Source organism: Chelonus insularis, unplaced genomic scaffold, assembly GCF_013357705.1.
Source record: "Chelonus insularis isolate UGA/USDA-ARS -01 unplaced genomic scaffold, ASM1335770v1 contig_17_pilon, whole genome shotgun sequence".
NCBI lineage: Eukaryota > Metazoa > Arthropoda > Insecta > Hymenoptera > Braconidae > Chelonus > Chelonus insularis.
Genome location: NW_023276415.1, coordinates 1,456,318 through 1,475,324, shown reverse-complemented (window position 1 = coordinate 1,475,324; position 19,007 = coordinate 1,456,318). Strand labels below are relative to the sequence as shown.

Sequence of the window (19,007 nt, the reverse complement as noted above, 5' to 3'; positions counted from 1 at the left end):
AAATGTAAACATCTACTTATCAAAACAATGATGAGTCAGATGTTTAGATTTTTTTCTTCAATCAAATTACGATTGAAGTACTCATATTAGGCAACTTCACCCTAGCATTCTAGGAAAATCAAGTTGATTTTAATAGATTTATCAATTCGATACTATTTTTTATAATTTGCCGTCCTAAAATGAGAATTGTTACTTTTAAAAGTTTTTCATCATAAAAAATTACTTCTTGAAAAGCAAATTAATTATAAAATTTTTTGTTTCTTATTCTAAGAAAAAAAAAAAAAATTTAATAGAGTAAGATGACATAATTTCTGTTAAAATAAGATCCTATTAGCTACCAAGCAATGCAATTGGTTGAAAAACAATTCAACTGGACTTTGCATTTTTTGATATTTTTCAATTATAAATTTTATTAATGAAAATGACTGGCAAATTACTAAACAACATTGTGACTATTATTTTAACGAATTTAACAGTATTATTCAAAGTGCAATTACATTTCTTTCAGAATGATTGTTACACGTTTCAGGATATTTTTTCCATTTAATTTACACATCAGTTCATCCGCCAAATGGTCTTTGCACCTGGTTGAATTGAATTAAGTAGCTTGATAAAAGAAAATTGGAAATGAACGAGTGGAACATAGAGCGGAAGACGAAAGATAGGGCTGATGACAAGTCGACAATGTCACGTGCTGGTGATGTCTACTCACCGGATCGATTCAGAAGTTTCTCGTGGTACAATGCTGAGAGTCACAGGTTATTTAGGAACCATTGCATAATACCCACCTAGATAATTACTTCAGGAGTGGTCAACTCCAATCTCTTATATATATATATATCCCTAATAGCTGCTCAATGAGGTGTAGTGAATTTTTTGTCTTCATCCAATCATTCACCGCATTACGGGTGTGTTGAGCTTTTTTATTTCACTTTGACAATATTTATTATCGACTCGTTTTGCTCAAGATTATACCCCTTGTTATAATACATTATTTGAGGGTCAAGAGCATATATATTTACCCAAGTTTTTTTTTATTCTAGAAGGAAATTGAGCGGTCAATGTACACATGCGTTATGTTATCAAATTCTACCGATAATAGTAGGTGTGAAAACCACGAGTTTCCGGAACCTAGACCCAAAAGGATGTGGCAAGCCGCAGGAAGTGGCCATTAACCCACAGTTTATAATGATTTATTATATTAAAAGTCACTTATATCCATTTTTATTCTCATTAAGTTTTTTTGTACTTTTATTCAGCAACTCACTAATCAAATATTAACTCTATTTATTTTCTCATCATCTCACAATTATAACTTTTTTTCATTCTTTATTTACTTAACCTATTTTTTCTGCATTGAAAAATACATCTGAAATGCAAACAATATTTTTTATTTCTATAAAAATATAATGCAAGTATTATTCAAAAATTAAAAAGATCCGTTTTAATTTAATAATTTGATTGTATGTCTTACAATTACTTTCTTTATACAAATAAAAAAAAAATAAAATAATAACTTATCTTAGTAGCAATTGTTGTACGCGATAAAATAATTTCACTAATTAAAACGAGGAAGAGGAAAATAAAAGAGCTCACGATAAAGAGGTAAAACTTGGTAATGCTAAGCTTGATATAACTGCAAATGACGCGCAATTAGCAGGATGACGCAAGCAAAATGGTTCCACGTGCAATTTTACTGAGAACTCTGGAATATGCGCAAGTCATACGCATCCACGTGACCAAGGAAGTGGAATAGAAGATGAAGAGTATAACTACACTATAACAATTCTATTGCTTTATTACACTCCTGCAATACGTGCCAACAGTGGCATTGAGTGCTTGAACACATTATAATCAACGAGTTGGTTCAATTACATCGTCAAGACAATGCCAATTACTTAATGAATGATGATCACTAATCATCTTCAACTCTTTCAACCCAGTTAATTATGAGAGCTAAATAAAATACTCTGATTTTAAATCATTTTATTTTATTATCACTCCATCATGAAAGAAGAAAATATTATAAAGTTACAGCTTCAATAAACGAAGAATTTAAGTGCAGTTCTTGACTACGTATGGATAATATTAGTAGTCTTATTGGAGCTATTAAGAAGATTATCATACTGTAATTGATCAGCTATTATTTTTAAGTAGTGATACATAGATGAAATGACGCAAAATATCAAGTTTTTTCAGCAACATTCAATAGACCATTATAGAAATTTATCTTTTTCAAACAAATTAATTTAATATCAGTGGAAATCCCCATTTTTAGTCATAGTTTACTGCAAATTCCAAGATTTCACAAGCATGTTAAAATAATATACATAAAGCATGTTCAATGTAAAATACCCGTAAACAAACTATACATAATTTGTAGACACTTTTTACCCGTTTCATAGTGTGTAAAACGTGTAAAAATCTATAGTTTGTTTAGGGCATTAAACATTGAAGAGGTTTAGCGTGTTAAAAATGCTTATAGAAATAACACATTTGGAAATGCAGTGAAGATACACAATGATATAAACTTTTCAAAATGCTATAACTTGTTCATACATTTAACATGGTAAACACTTCAAAAATAATTATGTACTTAATGACCCCGTGCCTTATGTGCTAATTTAGCGATTTATTAAATTCACTTCAATTTAAGGCCGTAAAAGGGACGGTGAAGTTCTTGTCAGACCACGATGAGTATAAATGCGTGTATTGTACGAAAAAAACTATTAAAAAATTGCAATAGCTTATGTGGTAAAGTATCTAACGCGTAAATTTAAAGGATCCAGGTTCGAGTCCTGGTCACAAGAAAAAGCGTGCCGTTGCAAAACTGTGTAGACGGGGTAGGGCAAGTAATCGGGTCGGAAAGTACATAATTGCCAAATTCTTGAATCATTCAATTGTATACTTTAAACAATTCCTCCAAATTTTGTCGTACTTGGTATCGAGTCAAAGTTTAAAATAATTGTTTTTAATAATATTATTCACAATTCCGTTGATAGAAGTAATTGATCAATTTCCTGTAACATTTTTATCTGCTTTTGTTTTTTTTTTTTTAAAGAAAAAGATGATTAATAAGTAACGATTAACTTTGGTGATTTGAAAATTGAATCACGTAGTCATTCAATGAAATTCAAAACGAAAATAGCTCGATTTAAGAGTCACTAGAATTTTTTTTTTTTTCAGATCATATTGAGTTAATACTTCATTGTAGTTATTTGTAAAGGATAATCCCTCCGGAAGTTATATCTGATCTCAGATAGGTCTTCGATGTAAGCATATTGCATATGATATCGATTTCAGACCCTTACTTGATTGTGTACAATGCATTTCAATCAATAAACTATGTGTAACTCTATCATTTCAATGTTGGATTGAAGAATTTTATGATTTGAAACTTCGATTTCAATTCAATTTTATTTGACAAGAGAAAAAGGTAAATTTGAAATCAAACATGCAGTTCGTTCACAAGGAAATTCGTTTCATGTACTTAGTCTATCAAATCTTCATTCTCGTCTTTTCCAATCGAATGTTATCTGAGCAATAAAAATAAATCGAAAAGACGAAATATGTGATTTTAGAGCTGAAAGGTTTTGCGACATGTGACTGACATGGAATTTAAAGAGATGACTTGCGCAAATGGCACTTCATGTCATGACTTAACTGAATAGATAAAAAAGGCAAGATCAGCTACGTCTTGTCGGTATAAAATAAAATAAAGAAGCACAAGGATGAACAAGGTGCTAGAGCACAGTATGCCTCCATGGTGCCCAAGAGTTTCTACGACATAATGGGCCATTTATTTTCACTCGTTGACCCCCTCTGAGACTAATGTATCTCAGCTTCTACTTTTTTTCTATATCTCTCATGATGCATTTTCCACACAAGAAAAGCTACCACGAAAATGTGAACTCCGTTGTTTTCACTGTATTGTCAAGAAAACACAATGTTTTACAATACTTTTTTTTCATTTTTTTTCGAGAGGAAATGATTAAAAATGTAAAAGAAACTTTAGGTATTTTACTCAGTCTCTAGTGTTTCCCTCGAGAGATGCTTTCTCTTTTGACATTCTCAACACTGTCATCACGTTCTTTCGTGTGTATATCGACCCTCCACTGTTATCTTGAAAAGGGTAAAAAGGTAAAAAGTCACAAGGGTGAAACGTGGAGATGAAAAGAACGAAAAGAAGCAACCTCGAATATAAAATGAGAACCACATGGACTTACGTATGTGTACATTTTACTCTCGCTTCGTCATTTTTCGCCGACTTGCTGAGAGTGAACGCTTATAGCTTCAGGGAAACGTTTGTGTTCGCGAACTTGAGCCGGATCTTAGTGGGGTGAATGACTCGATTGCGCCCTCATGAGTCTCTCACAGAGTTGAGTTCTTTCTTGACAGCAGTCTATTGCGATCTCCGGAATTTTCCTTCAGTACTGCTTGTATATTCACAATGTTGGCATTCGTCAAATAAACTCACTCTCTTACTCTGACGGATTACAACCCTTTTAAGTATGTGTATATTGATACATGTCTTTTTCAAGTAGAAAAATACACATCTCATGTCCTTAAGAATTTATTTAAACATCAAGTCTTTTCAACTGTCACTTTTAAATTACGACAAGTACCATTTAGTACGTACCAGTTTGAAAATACTATATCACATTCGTGTAAATTTCACAAAGAACATATTGATTTATTTCAGAAAGAAAAATATCATATCTCAATGACATCTGGAAAATGCTTTAATAACATCTCAGTTGTCATAATTAAACATAAGCGTACTACATTTTACTAAAAAATTGCCTTAAATAATACCGAAAGCAATGCGATATCAACCGGAAGAAAGACTGTAATAAATTTCGAGATATTTCATCGTGAGCAGAAGTGTCACAAAAAGGTCAAATGTTTCAGGAAAATCTAAACAGAGGAAATATATCCCAAGTATATTCCATATTGCGTGGTTGCACAATAAATATTCAGTGGACGATTTATCTTGTCCCTCAGGGGTCTTGGCACAACTTTGGAAGGGTCTATATCCTAGGAACCGAATCTTGGCTTTGATCGTAAAAATTGGTTCAAACTCTGGCGAGCGTGATAAAAGAAGAGCGAAAGACTCAAGGGAACGAATTGTATACCCATGATGGCTGAATTGCACAGACTAAAGCACGAAGAGAATCGACTTGGTGGAAGAGAAAGCTGAGAAACGGAGAGAGCGAATTGGCAGCACATTTTTTCTCAACGTGGATAGACTAAAAGGGGTAGTGAAGGGTTTCATACTGTGGATTTTACGTCGAGAAAAGCCGCATGGTTGTTCGGTTGGAAGCTGGCCAAATGCACTTAGCGTTCTATCAGTAGCTTCTATAAGTTTGTATTCGTTCACCAACAGCAGCATCACCACCACTACGATGAAACGCGAGCCTAGATAACCTTGTATTTACTACCGGAGATACGAGGATCCTGTTTCCCCAATCTCAGCGCGCGTAAACACAAAAACAAACGAGTGTTCTCTTATAAAAGCTTTCCCCGGCATTGCACGAACAATCGCCGCTTCCGAAAGTATCGCGAGCTCAACGATCTATCTCATCCCTTTTTTCTCTGTCTATTTCTATTCTCTGCTCTGATTCTGTGTAATAGTCTCTCACGCTCGCGAAACCGTTCTATTATTCCCTGAGTGTTCGTGCCAAAATCAAGGGAAATTGTCTCTACCAGACTGTTAGAACGACAAGAACAAAAAGGTAAACACTCACAGAGTCTGATTTAGATTCTAAATTGTCCGAAAATTCAATGAATCACCGCACAAGAGTGGAAAAAAACCAATTGGAAATACCGGGTAATACATTTTGAATAAATAGCTCTTTACAGTAAACTATTACTAATTTGAATAGGAAAACAAGAGAATCACTCATATTTATTAGACTAATTTGCCCAGATCGTTCATTGAAAACAATTTGTTTCCAAAACTTTCACATTAGTATAGTTATTTAGTAAACAAAAATTATTTTCGTCTTACCTTCATTCTATTCATAAAGTTTTCAAGTACGCCTTCTTTAAAATGTTTTTCAATTTTCTTTTCCCTCTTAACTTTTTTCTTATCGTTCTACTCTTTTAAATTAGCTTCAATTAAACTCACAATCTCTTATGAAAACGTCGTTAAACGACGGCAAACCTTAAGTGACTCAACGCGACGTTTTTATCTCGATTTTCACGAGGACCAATTTGAACCGAACTACCCACTTGCCTCCTCCTCCTTTCTTCTATGACTCTCTTTCTCTTTCTCTCTCTCTCTCTCTCTCTCTCTCTCTCGTTCTCCCTCGTTTCTTTTTACCGACGATTTATTTAACGGCGCTCTGTTGGAAAAAGCCAGAGAGGAAGAGACTCTGTTATGGGTATTACCCAGAGCTCCAAGACGACTCTCCCGTGTAAAAACCTCTTCCCAAGAGCAGAGGAAAAGAGGGAAGAAAAGCGCACGGCAAATGGAACGCGACACTTATAATCTTCCTAGCGTCTTTCAGACTACTTCGGCCCGTCTGACTGCGACGTTCCATACCTACTGTGTCTTTACTTTGCCACTCGTTGTCGTCTTGACGAAAGAAAAAATTCTCCTTATTTTTCTTACCCTTAACTTCTTTCCATCAAAATGTACCCCTTATCATTTTTACTCTTATTTTCACGTCGAGAGTTTGTTTTCATTAGTTTCATTCCGTCATAAATGTAATCTCGTTTATTTTCTTCTCTGTATATTTTATATTTCATTTCATCCATACACAGTAAAAAAAACCTTTTTTACCCAATTTAATATTGTTTTCATTTACGTAAAATACACTCATAGAAGAAACAAAAAATTAAATAAAGAGAAAAAATGAAAATACCACTTTTTATCATGTAGCAATTAAGAAAAAAAAAAGCTTGTTAAAATGGTCACGTGCAAAAAATTATGCAAAGATAAAAGCACTTTTAAAGAAAATGATTATATTTAGATGTATTACCTTAGATAAGCGCATATTGTCGTAATTGGAAGGCTTTCTCATAATCAAATAATGCGTACCTGCAAGCAAACAAAATGAAAAATGATTATTCAATTGTTGAATACAAATGGAAAAATTTTATTTGCATAGCGTTTCTTTGTATTTTATCGGAGAACAAGAGAGGGCGTTGAGTGGAGAGGGAGGAGAAAAAAAACCAGCGTATAAAAGCACAATAGCGTAGAGCGTGAAAAATGAAAATTAAAGCGAGAAGTGGAAATAAGAACGAAAGCCACGATTCGGGAGTTTTGCTGCTCCAACATTTTCAACTCTTCTCCACCTCTTTTTTTTCTTTTTCTTTCTCTCAATTTCTATACCACAATCTTCAGTGGTGCCCAATTCTCCCCCTCAGTCCCTGCACGCGTCTCGGTAAAGTGGAAAATCTCTTTTGTAAGCCGTTGCATGTTTCCGCTTCTCTTCTTCGCTCATTTTAATATTCGAGTAGACTTCGTGGACCTTAGTGGAAAAAACGCTGAAAGCTCTACTAAAAGGAACTTTACTCTCACCCTCTTCTTGATCCTAAACCCGAGTACGTCTAGTTTATATACTTAACAGTGACGTGCTATCGCACACATAAACTCTCTAATGTTGGCTATCAACTTTATTATGCGCAATTCATGATAGCAGTAACAGAAAAAATGAGTGCATTAAAAATAGAAAACAATTACCGAGGGATCAAAAACATAACTTACTTTCGTTTACTTATTTTTCTACTGCCGACTACTACTTCTCTTTCTCCACGAATTGAAATAATGAAAATAAAAGATCTCTTCTTTTCTTTCTGCCAACTTCTCTTAGACTCTTTATAAAAAGAGAAATTCCACAGGTGCACTTCAAAGCCATTGCAGAGAAGTATTTAATAACTTGGAAGTTAGAGGCATGCGGAAATTTAAAGGAATAAGGAAATGGTGAAATGAATAAAAAGAGTTAAAAATGAGAATGGAAGGGAAGCAGACGTGACTTTATGATGGCACGGAAACTGCTACAGATCTGCCTGGAGGGAAACTCCAAGATCCAAAATACAAGTTGTTAATTGTTGAATAGAGAAGTATACCAGATTCAACTTAGCTTATCCCTGTGCCAACTTCCGTCTAACTTTACTCTTACCCGGTGTTGTCGCTTTTGCTTTACACTCTGAATATTCAAAGATCCCCTGAGGCCTAGGGCACATGATAAATACCAGCTTCAGTCAAGTGAAGGTTCTCCTTACCTTTTTAAAAAACCATTTTTCCCGAGTCAAATGCGCGTTGAAGAATGAAAATGTGGTAATACGTTAATTCAATAACCGTCCTTTTTAATGGAATTGCTAATTTGTTTATTATTCCTAAATAAAAAAGAAGAGCTAACTTCTAATTTGCCAGAAGGTTTACCATCTTGTAATTTTCATTTCTTCTCCATTGTTAGATAAGATTACCAAAGTGGATAAAGCTACATATATACTCTTATACTTCACTGAAATGTTGAATATTTTTCCCTTCTGTCGTTTCTATTTCACTGCCCTATCTTTCTTTCTGACTATACGCTTGTTCTAGCGAAACAAAACGACCGGCAGGTGATTCACTCACTCGACTTCCGGCTAACCGTTTGGCAATCCAATTCAGCGCACGATGAATACGAAGAGGCTTGCCAACAACACTTGCAAATGACCCAGAGGGAGAGAGAAAGATAGACAACTCTACAATTTAATTCTGCTTTTGTACTTTAGTTTACCATTCGCACTTGTACCTTTGAATTAAAATTACACTATATTTAATCCTCTTTATTCTCTCTCATTTGAAATATATATTTTATTTTTCAACGTGAACTGAGTAATATGCTTTTAACAAACTTTAAAAACACATGGAATTGTACTTGTTCTTATTTCTACTCAGCAGGAATAAATTTATTATACTTGGAAATTGTTCAAATAAAACAAGAAATATGATTCCCATTAATTATTACTCTAAAATTTTCTCATTATTTTATGATATAAGAGAAAATGGACGATTTATTCCCATGCTTGGACATTACATTTGAGTTGAAAATTATTTAATTGTAATAAAATAGGATATCATAAAACTTTTGTTTTCTTTAACAATCTATTTTAATATAAGCTTTTTTTAACTAACAAAAATTTTGGAAAAGGTTAACAATTTCCAGAATTTTGTTGTGGTTAAATATATCATTCAATATATGTGAAAAGTACAAATTTTAACTTCCATTTTTACCGGTTAAAATAATATATATATATATATAGATAGACAATGATTTGTTTAATGATCTAAAATGAAAATTTTCTCAAAGTAATAAAATTTCTCTAATGATAGATTTATTTTGCATTTATGACTTTATTTGCTCTCTGGGGATGATCTCTTAATTTTCTTGAATCGTGTAGTTACACCAAAATGAATTAACAAAGTTTTTCATCATGTGAATAAAACGAGTTAAAATGACAAAAAAATGAGAGGCATTAAGAACGGATTAAAATTATTAAATAGACATATTAATCGTAAGCTTAGCCTCATCTGACGCACGTGTAATCCTTGCTTACAAAACGAAGGGATTTAGAGACGCATATCGCAAATATTACGTATCCAATCTTGAACAGTCGTAAAGTTAATCGTGCTGTGTCACGTCGTCGTTATGAACGATAAATCACTCAAGAAAGTGTCTTCAACGTTCATATGTGTGCGTGCGCGAAGGCACTGATCTCTTATGGCTTGTTCACTTGCCAGTTGGCAGTTGGATGAACGAGCCAGAAAAGAAACTATTGCGATGTTTGTGATGATGAGAATGAGAAAAGAAGCTGTGGACTTGACGATGGGTAGGCGTTTATACGACTGGCTGAACGAAACACGCATCTCGTTAAATGAAAACAAGCGCGAATCACGCTTAGACTACGAAGATTATATCTACACAAACTTAGCTTGATTATTGTTTATATACAGTCGTCAAATATTTCAAGATATGTCTAATTAATTAAATCAATTTTTTTCTTCCCAACGCCAACCAAAATATTAACTGTCAGCCCAAGAAAATCATTATTTTATTTATTACATGAATTAGTATGTTGCTTGCCGAATAAAATTTGAATACAGTCATCGTTAAAATTATTCGAAATACTTTGGGCGTCTATGAAAAAGGTAAAAGCCCACTCTTCAAGATAATATTGCTTTTTTATTTCACGACTTATGTCAAGTTTTTGTCTTTTTTTTTCATAATATTTAGCTAAAGACTGAAATTTTTTGTAGTTAATTTGTAGTGAAATGATATGTTAATTTGACTCATTCTTACTGGGTAACTTATACATTAAATATTTTCAAACATTCCGTAAATTACGCAATTTCAGTTTTAGTCCAATGAATATTTAATTAGTAATCTACGATCAAAACAACATATGAATATTATTTTTAACAAAAACAAAAAAAAATTTTAATAAGAATTAAATAACAAATTTTTTCACTGCATAAATGAATAAATGTTCCAATGGAAACTGATGTCAATCTTTCTGAGAAATTCAAATGTATTGTAGAAAAGAATATGTTGAAGTTACGTTTAAACAATTTATTGTTACAAATGTGTGTCAGCGAATCAATGCTGTTAGTTCAGTAGCCGGGAAGCTGTACCATTCGAGAAAGAATCCTGAGAAATCGAACGCGCTCTTGGCTAATTAATACAAACGAGCGACTTTGGATAGTCTGATAGCCATCTCGGCAAAACATTACCATGTATTTTTTTTCCCCTCACGGTCGGCGAGAGAACTCCGCACCGAGTTGTCGTCCAGGCCAGCACGTTCAAGCATTTGCTCGACTTTGTACACGTTCAAAGATGTTCTTTCTTTTCCCGCTTCCTCCCTTCTTACTCTTTCCTCATTGCTCTCTGTTACTGTAGTTTTATAGTAACTGCAATTCAGTGTACGACCTCTTTCCCTCGTTACTTGCTTATTCTCTGCACGACGTGGTAACGTGCCGCTTGCAGATTAATCGAAATTCTTGTTGCCACAAAAGGCTATGGGTCTGATTTTAAATCCATACTTTTTCTCTTTTTTTATTTCTGGACGTCTAGTGAAATAAAAACATGAACTTTGGATTGGAATGAATTTAAGGAATGTCGAGGACGATTACAAATATTTATGAAAAGCAGGCGACAGATGGTCACTTGATGTGAATCATTGGGTATCAACTTCACTTGACTTTTTACCACACTGATCAAAATTATTTGATCTACTCCAGCGCCAAGATATTTAAAAAAAAAAAGAGACATTACACTTGTGAATTGAATAGCTTTTATATTTATTAGTGAATGTTAATATTAAATCATAAACAATGTAAAATACTTTAACTTGTATTTATTTATCTCAATTTGTGACTGAAATTAGAGTTGACCAAACTTCAGTTTTTTGGTTGTATTAATCTGATATTTTGTTTCAAAAAGCTTTTATATTTATTAGGTTCAAATCATTATATTGATTTATGTTTTTAATTAAACATATTATTGAAATGTTACTTTGGTTGATATTCAAAGAGCATACTAAAAATACATTTGATTTTAAAAAAATGCAAATGACTTTTATGATAAAAAATTTCCAAAATTTAAAGAAAAAAAAAATGAATTAGTTATTTATTTTTTGGAGATTCTTTTTCATGAGTGTTGTGTGATATTTTATTCTTGTGATGATCGTATTAAAATCTGTATATTATTCACGTCATCTAAAAAAAGATTGCCGAATGATTACCAATTCGCAGAAGAGTAAAAATAAGCTAAAACAATTGTTTAATGTAAAATGCATCAAAAAAATTACATATTAATGTAAGTTCATGATGAAATGAAGATATACGAATTTGGAACGTAAATGTAGGCGGAATGCGCATACGGTGATCACGTGCGCAAATTTTGTGAGAAAGATAAAGATCAATAAGAAGAGTGTGGCGCGAGTGAGAGAAGCAACGCGACGAGAGACAAGCAAAATGTCTGGTAAACAAGAGTCGAACACGCAACGCCGTGAATATTCAATTAATTAACAAGATATAACTACAATGATTAGCATATACTGTGACTGTATTGGATTATGCAGACTGTAACGTAATCGTGTCGACACTTATATGCATTTTGCTGAGCACAACGGTTGCTCACAAGTATTTAATTCTGAGAACATACAATTAATTTTGTATAAGACAATAATGGTGTACTCTGTACAGCTATAAAGTACATAAGTAGCACAATTTTGAGAAGAAAATTTTTTTTCAAGTACCTCGTTAAATTTTATCACCGTCGTCCAATCATCTGAGACCCTTCATTTCAAACTCATCGGCTACGATACTTTATGCACTAAAATATGGCTTTTAATTTCATAATAATCGTTACGTGAATTAATTAGATAAAAGGTTAAAGTGAATTGGAGCAAATAATTTTATTACCATTATGTCAGACATAATTATCTTGTAGTATCGACGGTAATTATGTAGCAAATAGGTGAAGTGAAGAATAATAAATGGTTTCAGATGCAAATCTCTCCCTAAATAATTTTATAGCTTGTGGCTAATCGAGCTATCACCCAGAAGCGAGAAGGGGCGTTTATCTCTTCAGTACGATCCATTCAACCACCTGATTTCAGTAATATCGATTGCTTTCATCGATCCTCACTACTACATTTATGTACTGTACATTTATATACTTTATGCTGTAAATTGCCCGCTTGTTATGTGGATACATTTCTTCTCGATTATAATCACATACTACTGAACGTCGTACCATCAGATGAAATTGAAAACGTTCAGGTGATGAACGATGATGTTTTTGTTATTTGCAAAAATTCGACGCTTTCTCAAAATTATTCTTCAACACTTTTAAAATAATAATAATTGACGACTTTACAAATCTTTATTGTAAAATTTCCAATTTCATCTCGAAAGGTTCTACTCTTTGGAGAATTACCATATTTATTTTGATTGATTGAAGAATTCGATTAGACAGAATGAGATGTCAACTTGGTGTCTTTAATCAATTCAACAGCAATTTGAAAGCCAAGCCTACCTTAAAAAACAAGTTATTCTAAAGGAAGAATAGAGATGTAAGTTAGACTGAGAGGTTGTCTAAGTGAGTTAGGGGAAACAGACAGACGGGATTAGACAACGGAAAGCGCGCAAGTAGTTATGCCCAGGGGGAAGAAGACGAGTTGGTGGACTGGACTCGTCCTACGCTACTCCTCGACGAGCGAGTAATATAGAAAGGGAACAAAGTGGACAGAGGGTGGACGGATCCAATTATACCCTCTACAATAGGATTAGACTCTTCTCTTTCCTCTTTCTCTTCGTCGCATCCCCAATGGGAAATGTATACATTCGTCTATAACGAGTCTCTCACCAAGCATTGCCTTATCACACTACTGGTCCGTCGAGATCCATTACCTTGGCCATTCACAGTTACGATTAGTCAATCCTTCCCTAATGAAAAACTAAAATGCTTAATGTTACTATAAACAAACATCTAATATGTCATCGAACCTTCAGAAAAAATTATTAACGGATAAAGGAATATGGAGACTTGATATCAGACACGACAGTTATCAATTCAGTTATTTATACTTCGACTCCATTATGTAAATTGGCATGCAACGGCCACAAAATTGGCGAAAATGTCGATGCATTACAGGCAATGAATCATCCGTGTAAGGATTTATGTTTGAAGGAATTTTTATAATCTCAACAGAAATATTACATTAGATCTCTTGGATAAAAGCCAAGCATAAAAAGAAGATGTAAGTAAAAAATTTTATACGTTTTTTAAAGTGATATACGTTGCAATTTTTACTGCATGAATTATGAAAAATTTCGTTGAATCAATCACTAATAGTAGTCTAAAACTGATCTTCAATTAATTACTTTTTTAAGTTGACTTCAGTTTAAAAATTCTTTTAATGACAATGTATTTTATTTATAAATATCTCTTAACTTTAAAAAAGTGTTGCGAGAAATTGATTGATAAGCGCCACCTGGTAGCAATAAAGTTTCTGAACAAGTGTCGACATATATAAATATCTTGATAATCTAATCTATACAAGCATTTAATGTTACTAAAAATCATTTTAAATAATAAAATTAAAGAAAAAATTCAATGATATCATGATTCAACAATCAATAATCTTAATTAACTAAACAACTGTAATAGTTGAAGAACCATTATTTGATAGATTAAAAAAAAATGTGTAACGTAAGAAACTGTGTGGTAATTTAAATTAATGAAGATCGTTGAAATATAATATTAAAATTGCACTAGTGCAAATATTACGATAAAAGATTATATTATTTCATCAATTCACTAATGTTCTAAATGAAAAATGATTATTAAATAACAGAACATATGTTATTCCACTTTATAATTAACAGCGAAATGGATGTAATACATGAAAATACTTGTTTTTAAAGATGCAAATCCCGTAAATATTTACATTTGATTAATTTTAAGAGAATAACTCAAAAACCTAGTGCCTTAATGGACGTTAAGAAGATCCAACATTGTTATGAAATGAGAAGGTATATCATAAAAACTTGTTTTAATACAAATATGGTTATATCCACAATTAAGAGAGAAATCTAGAGTTGTTGCAGCAATTTTTTTTCAATTTCCAGTCATTATTGTGAAATGATGGCTTCAAAGACGTTTTAAATACTCATAGAAACTTAGTAAAATACCAGCGGCAAAATGAGACCTATTATTATAAGATCTGGTGAACTTAAAAAGTTTTAACCATCATTATTTTTACGGTAAGATGCAGCGTTGCACAAATATCCATCTTTCGAATAGCAATCTTTTACGCGTTCTCGCTCTTTCATACTCTTTCTTCCACCAAACTACGATCATCGATCTGAACGCACTCAGTAATTGCCGATAATCACACCCGTCGCCGTTAGGCCAGAACGCTAGTGAATCGGCCAAAGAAGAGAACACACGCCGGGCAGATGCACTTTTTTTGTCGACCCCATTACATTTTCTGGCCGTTGGCTGGTGTAATGGAACGCTCGCCGTTGGCTAATTGTAAAAACTGTTCTAAAGCTCGCGGCAAACAGTTGAGACTTCTTTTTGTTCTCAATTTCATGCATTGACTTTATATGCAAAAACAGTGCATTCGTAAATATTTAGATTAGTCCGTGGAATTTACGACAATTATCTCTGCAAAAAAACTTCCTTATTTAAATGCTTCTTTTTCTTGACGAACGACTCAAATTCCGATGAATAATTGCATAATTTATTAATTTTTTTTTCATATGATGGAGTTTTAAATTAAGCGATCATGAAAAAATATGGAATATTTAAGTGATTTTCGAACAGCTGTATTGTCGCTTAAAATTATCGAATTCCAACGAATCAGAGTCTACTCAAAGCTTTTTTGTATCATTATATTGAATATTAATTTATAATATTCTATTATACTTAAAAATTCACTTAAAATAACATAAAATTCAAAGTAGAAAATTTCCTGACGGTTCTTTTAGTTTGAAGAATTTTTCAGAATTTCTTACAACAGATAAGAATCCGCTGAACATTTAAGAGCTTTTTTATGATATTAAAAAGTGATTAAAAATGATTTATTATGATTTTAACTTTATCGAATGGATTTATTCATGTTAGAATGGATGGTGTGTAAGAATGTACAGGAATAAAATTGATATAAAAAAAATGTTGTAGAAAAAATATGTCAAAATTTTTTGTTGCCATCAAATTACTTTTATAACATGGGAAAAAACATTTGTAAATATTTTGAACAGCAAACATTCAATAAATTCGTGATAATTGTCTTTCAACAAAGTGCGTCGTTTAAGTGCCTCGTTAAAAGTTTTACGGAGTTTATTTAATTGGATTACAGCACGCGAAGAGGAACGCAGAAAAAAATGGAAAACATTTTCGTGGGCGAAACAGGTCTCATTACACTTTTGTTCCTATTTACTACGTTAGCAAATAAAGACAACTCGAGTGAAGCTTGCTTAATGAGGCGTGAGATGGAGCGTTGAAAGCACCTAAGGCAGTAATTGAAGTGAACGCTATTCATGAAAGGAGTTGGAAAAGGAAAAATAAAAAAAAAAAAAACAATTTGAATCGCGATGATGAATAAGAAAATTTATATGAGCCTTGATGAAATCAAAAGATATCACATAATAATCTGGGGCATATTACAATCTTTCTCTGGCTATTATATCAAAGTTGACGCATATAAAGTCTCAACAGACATCTATCAACGTTGATATGACTGATTAGATCATGACTTCAGAGACGGGATGTATTCCTGCTGTGAACTTTTAACACACTGAAACTGCTACTGACGCATTTCACGCTTGATAGTTGCTCACATAAGTGGTAGATCGATTAATATATTTAATAGCAAACTATGTGCAGATTCCATCAGAATCGTTGAACGAGTGATAGACTTTTAAAAGAAAAAAAAGAAGTGAATGAAAAAATATTGAGTGTTATAGGAACGATCGCTATTATCCTTCCCTTGCAGTAGTTGCCGCAGAACCTGATTACTTGGAGGGCAATTAGTTGGCCCGATTAAATGCTCTCTAGAGACAACTCAGGGTGAGTCTGCAAAACGACCAGACGTCGACGAGTACTCAGCTCACGATCTTCTCTACAATTATATATCACCCGTGAGATGCTGAGAGGGATGAAGAGAAACAACTCGAAACATGGGAAGGATTCAAGGAATTTATGCTTCGTAATTCTCTGATCGTCTTAATGTTAACGATATCCATTAATTGCTCTATTTTTCGCACTTTTTCTTATATTCTTTTTCAGTAAAGTCCTTGAAGGTAATTATTATCTGATTTTTAATAGAACAATTTCATTCAAAAAATATTACTAATCATAGATAAACTTATTCACGACAAATAATTATGTATTTATTCTTTAAAGAACTATTATTCTACTAGTTTTCTATCTATGAATTATTAAATTATTGACGTGAGAATTATATATATTTTAATTCAAGGAAAAATTACTGTTAACTCTATAATATCTATTGTTTTCAATATTTTTTTAACAAACTTGAACATAGTGATCTTTAGTTGAAAGAAAAAAATCAATTTACCCTCATACTAATCTATGAACCTACATGGAGAGAAAATTCATAGAAAAATTACTGTGCTCAGCACTACAATCGACGTGTGAAAGCCGAACATAGTCAATTTTGTACGGCAAAAATATAAAAATTATAATTAATCATAGAAAATTTAAAGGATAAAATATTCTTTCTTAAAATTCAGCTTTGTAAAATTTGTAAAACAGCACAGTAAAAAGTTCCATTCCCGACAGAAAAATATTTTTTAATTGTTTTTCTTACAAAAATTACTATTTAAGCTGCCATAGAGTCCTAGACGAACTAATATATTTTACCATGCTGTCTTATAATTTTTCAAATGCTATCTGCTAATAGTAGAAAGAAAGAAAGAGAAAGAAGGTATCAACGCTGTTGAGCATGAGAATTATTTTAAACAAAAAAAATGATATCTCATTAACTATTAATCGTAGAGAAGCCTATAAGGGGTCATTTTGTTCGTAAAGCGATTTTCTAAAAATTGTACGCATTATGTCTAGATCTCGGATTCATAGTTTTCGAGATATTCTACTATTAAGTTAAAACAACGTGCATTCTGCTATTAACATAAGAAAGAATCGAAGGTCGGAAAAGATCGGGCATCTTCGAAGTTTTTCGAAGCAGGTTTGAATACGTTTATTGTTCCTCAGTGCGTAATTGACTGCGTTATCAATAGAGAGTGATACATTATACAGTGACACATAAAAGTGCGTCATTTTGTAACGACGTAAGTAATCTTTCACAAACTTTAATAGCAACTAATATTTAACATTCATAATATCTATTATTCATTTCTTAAATAATTAACTGATTTTGGTATTATTTTTTATTTACAGTAAAATGGTAAGTAGTTCATACTAAATAGTCTAACTCCCACAACACAACTTCTAAGCCTTTTCTTGTCGAAAAAATGACAACAATTAAAAATATCGAATCAGTTTTTGTTCAAACTCAACTTTTGTAAAGTGCAAAAGTGTTAACGGTGTAAGTGAAATAGTGGATTTATTTATTAAAATTGAAAAATTTTTCTTTCGTTAATTATAAGTGATCAAAAGATGATGGTTCTTGTAGTAAAGTAGTCATTTTCCAGTGTTTTTAACCGTTGTCATTTTTTTCAATTACTAGTCAATTGTGTTCTTTCTCAATTTTTAGATAGTTTTATCTTACAGGATTTACAAGGGCATTTTGAACGTCCAGAAATTATCAACAACGTGAGTGTCATTAACTTATGATCAATAACTGTTTGAACAAAGGACAAATAATTTATATTGAAAAATTTTTTTTACAGCCTATATACCAACTTTTATTAAATTCAGCTGATGGCAAAAGTGTTTTAAAATATTATCGAGATAATGGATGCTGGACTTCTGCCAGCGTCTGTTAGTAATTTAATTTATATCAATTGCATAAAAAAAATTAATTTTTATAGCAATGTTATAGAAATTGGAAACATTATTATGGTACCACATAAAGATGCTCCTATTTTTTACAAAGTAGATAATATTATAGTTTGTAGCAATATTAAAGTATGTCTTATTGTTAAAAAATTAATAAGTACATTCCTCTACGAAAAAACTGAATGTTATCGATTGTACAACGATCAGTATACGTGGGATGTACTAAATTTGGATGACCTATTTAGCTTTAAGATTACGAATCTTGTAAGAGCATCTAATGGTGCGAAATTTATTCTCAAAAATTGGTTTTAATTTAAATAAAGATATATTTAATAATTCATAAAAGTGTTTTATCATTATCAAATTCAACCGCGATTCCTTAATTTCCCTAAATCAAAAAAACATTATTAATTTTTTACGTTACAGCCTTTTTTTGAATCAAAAATAAATAATAAGCTGTAGAGAAATTAATACATTGATATATAAATATTGTTAAGCATACTTAGAAATTTTACTAAA

General features: G+C 32.2%; 1 protein-coding gene and 1 long non-coding RNA gene across 7 annotated transcripts in view; one reads left to right on the top strand and one right to left on the bottom strand.

Annotated features, from left to right (window-relative positions):
• The window catches only part of LOC118064365 (putative mediator of RNA polymerase II transcription subunit 26), a 175,067-nt gene that overhangs the window by 85,435 nt on the left and 70,625 nt on the right, over positions 1-19,007 (bottom strand). Inside the window, exon 1 of one of the 6 annotated variants that reach the window (XM_035078900.1) lies at positions 6,011-6,260. The exons of the other annotated variants lie outside the window; for them this stretch is intronic. The gene's annotated coding sequence lies outside the window, so the exon portion shown is untranslated. Of the gene's footprint in view, positions 1-6,010; positions 6,261-19,007 lie in introns of those variants that run through there. 6 annotated transcript variants of the gene reach the window in all.
• LOC118064366 (uncharacterized) lies at positions 17,757-18,833 on the top strand. The gene is made up of 4 exons (XR_004690051.1): positions 17,757-17,818; positions 17,928-17,934; positions 18,261-18,302; positions 18,380-18,833. It is a non-coding gene; the product is annotated as an uncharacterized lncRNA (long non-coding RNA).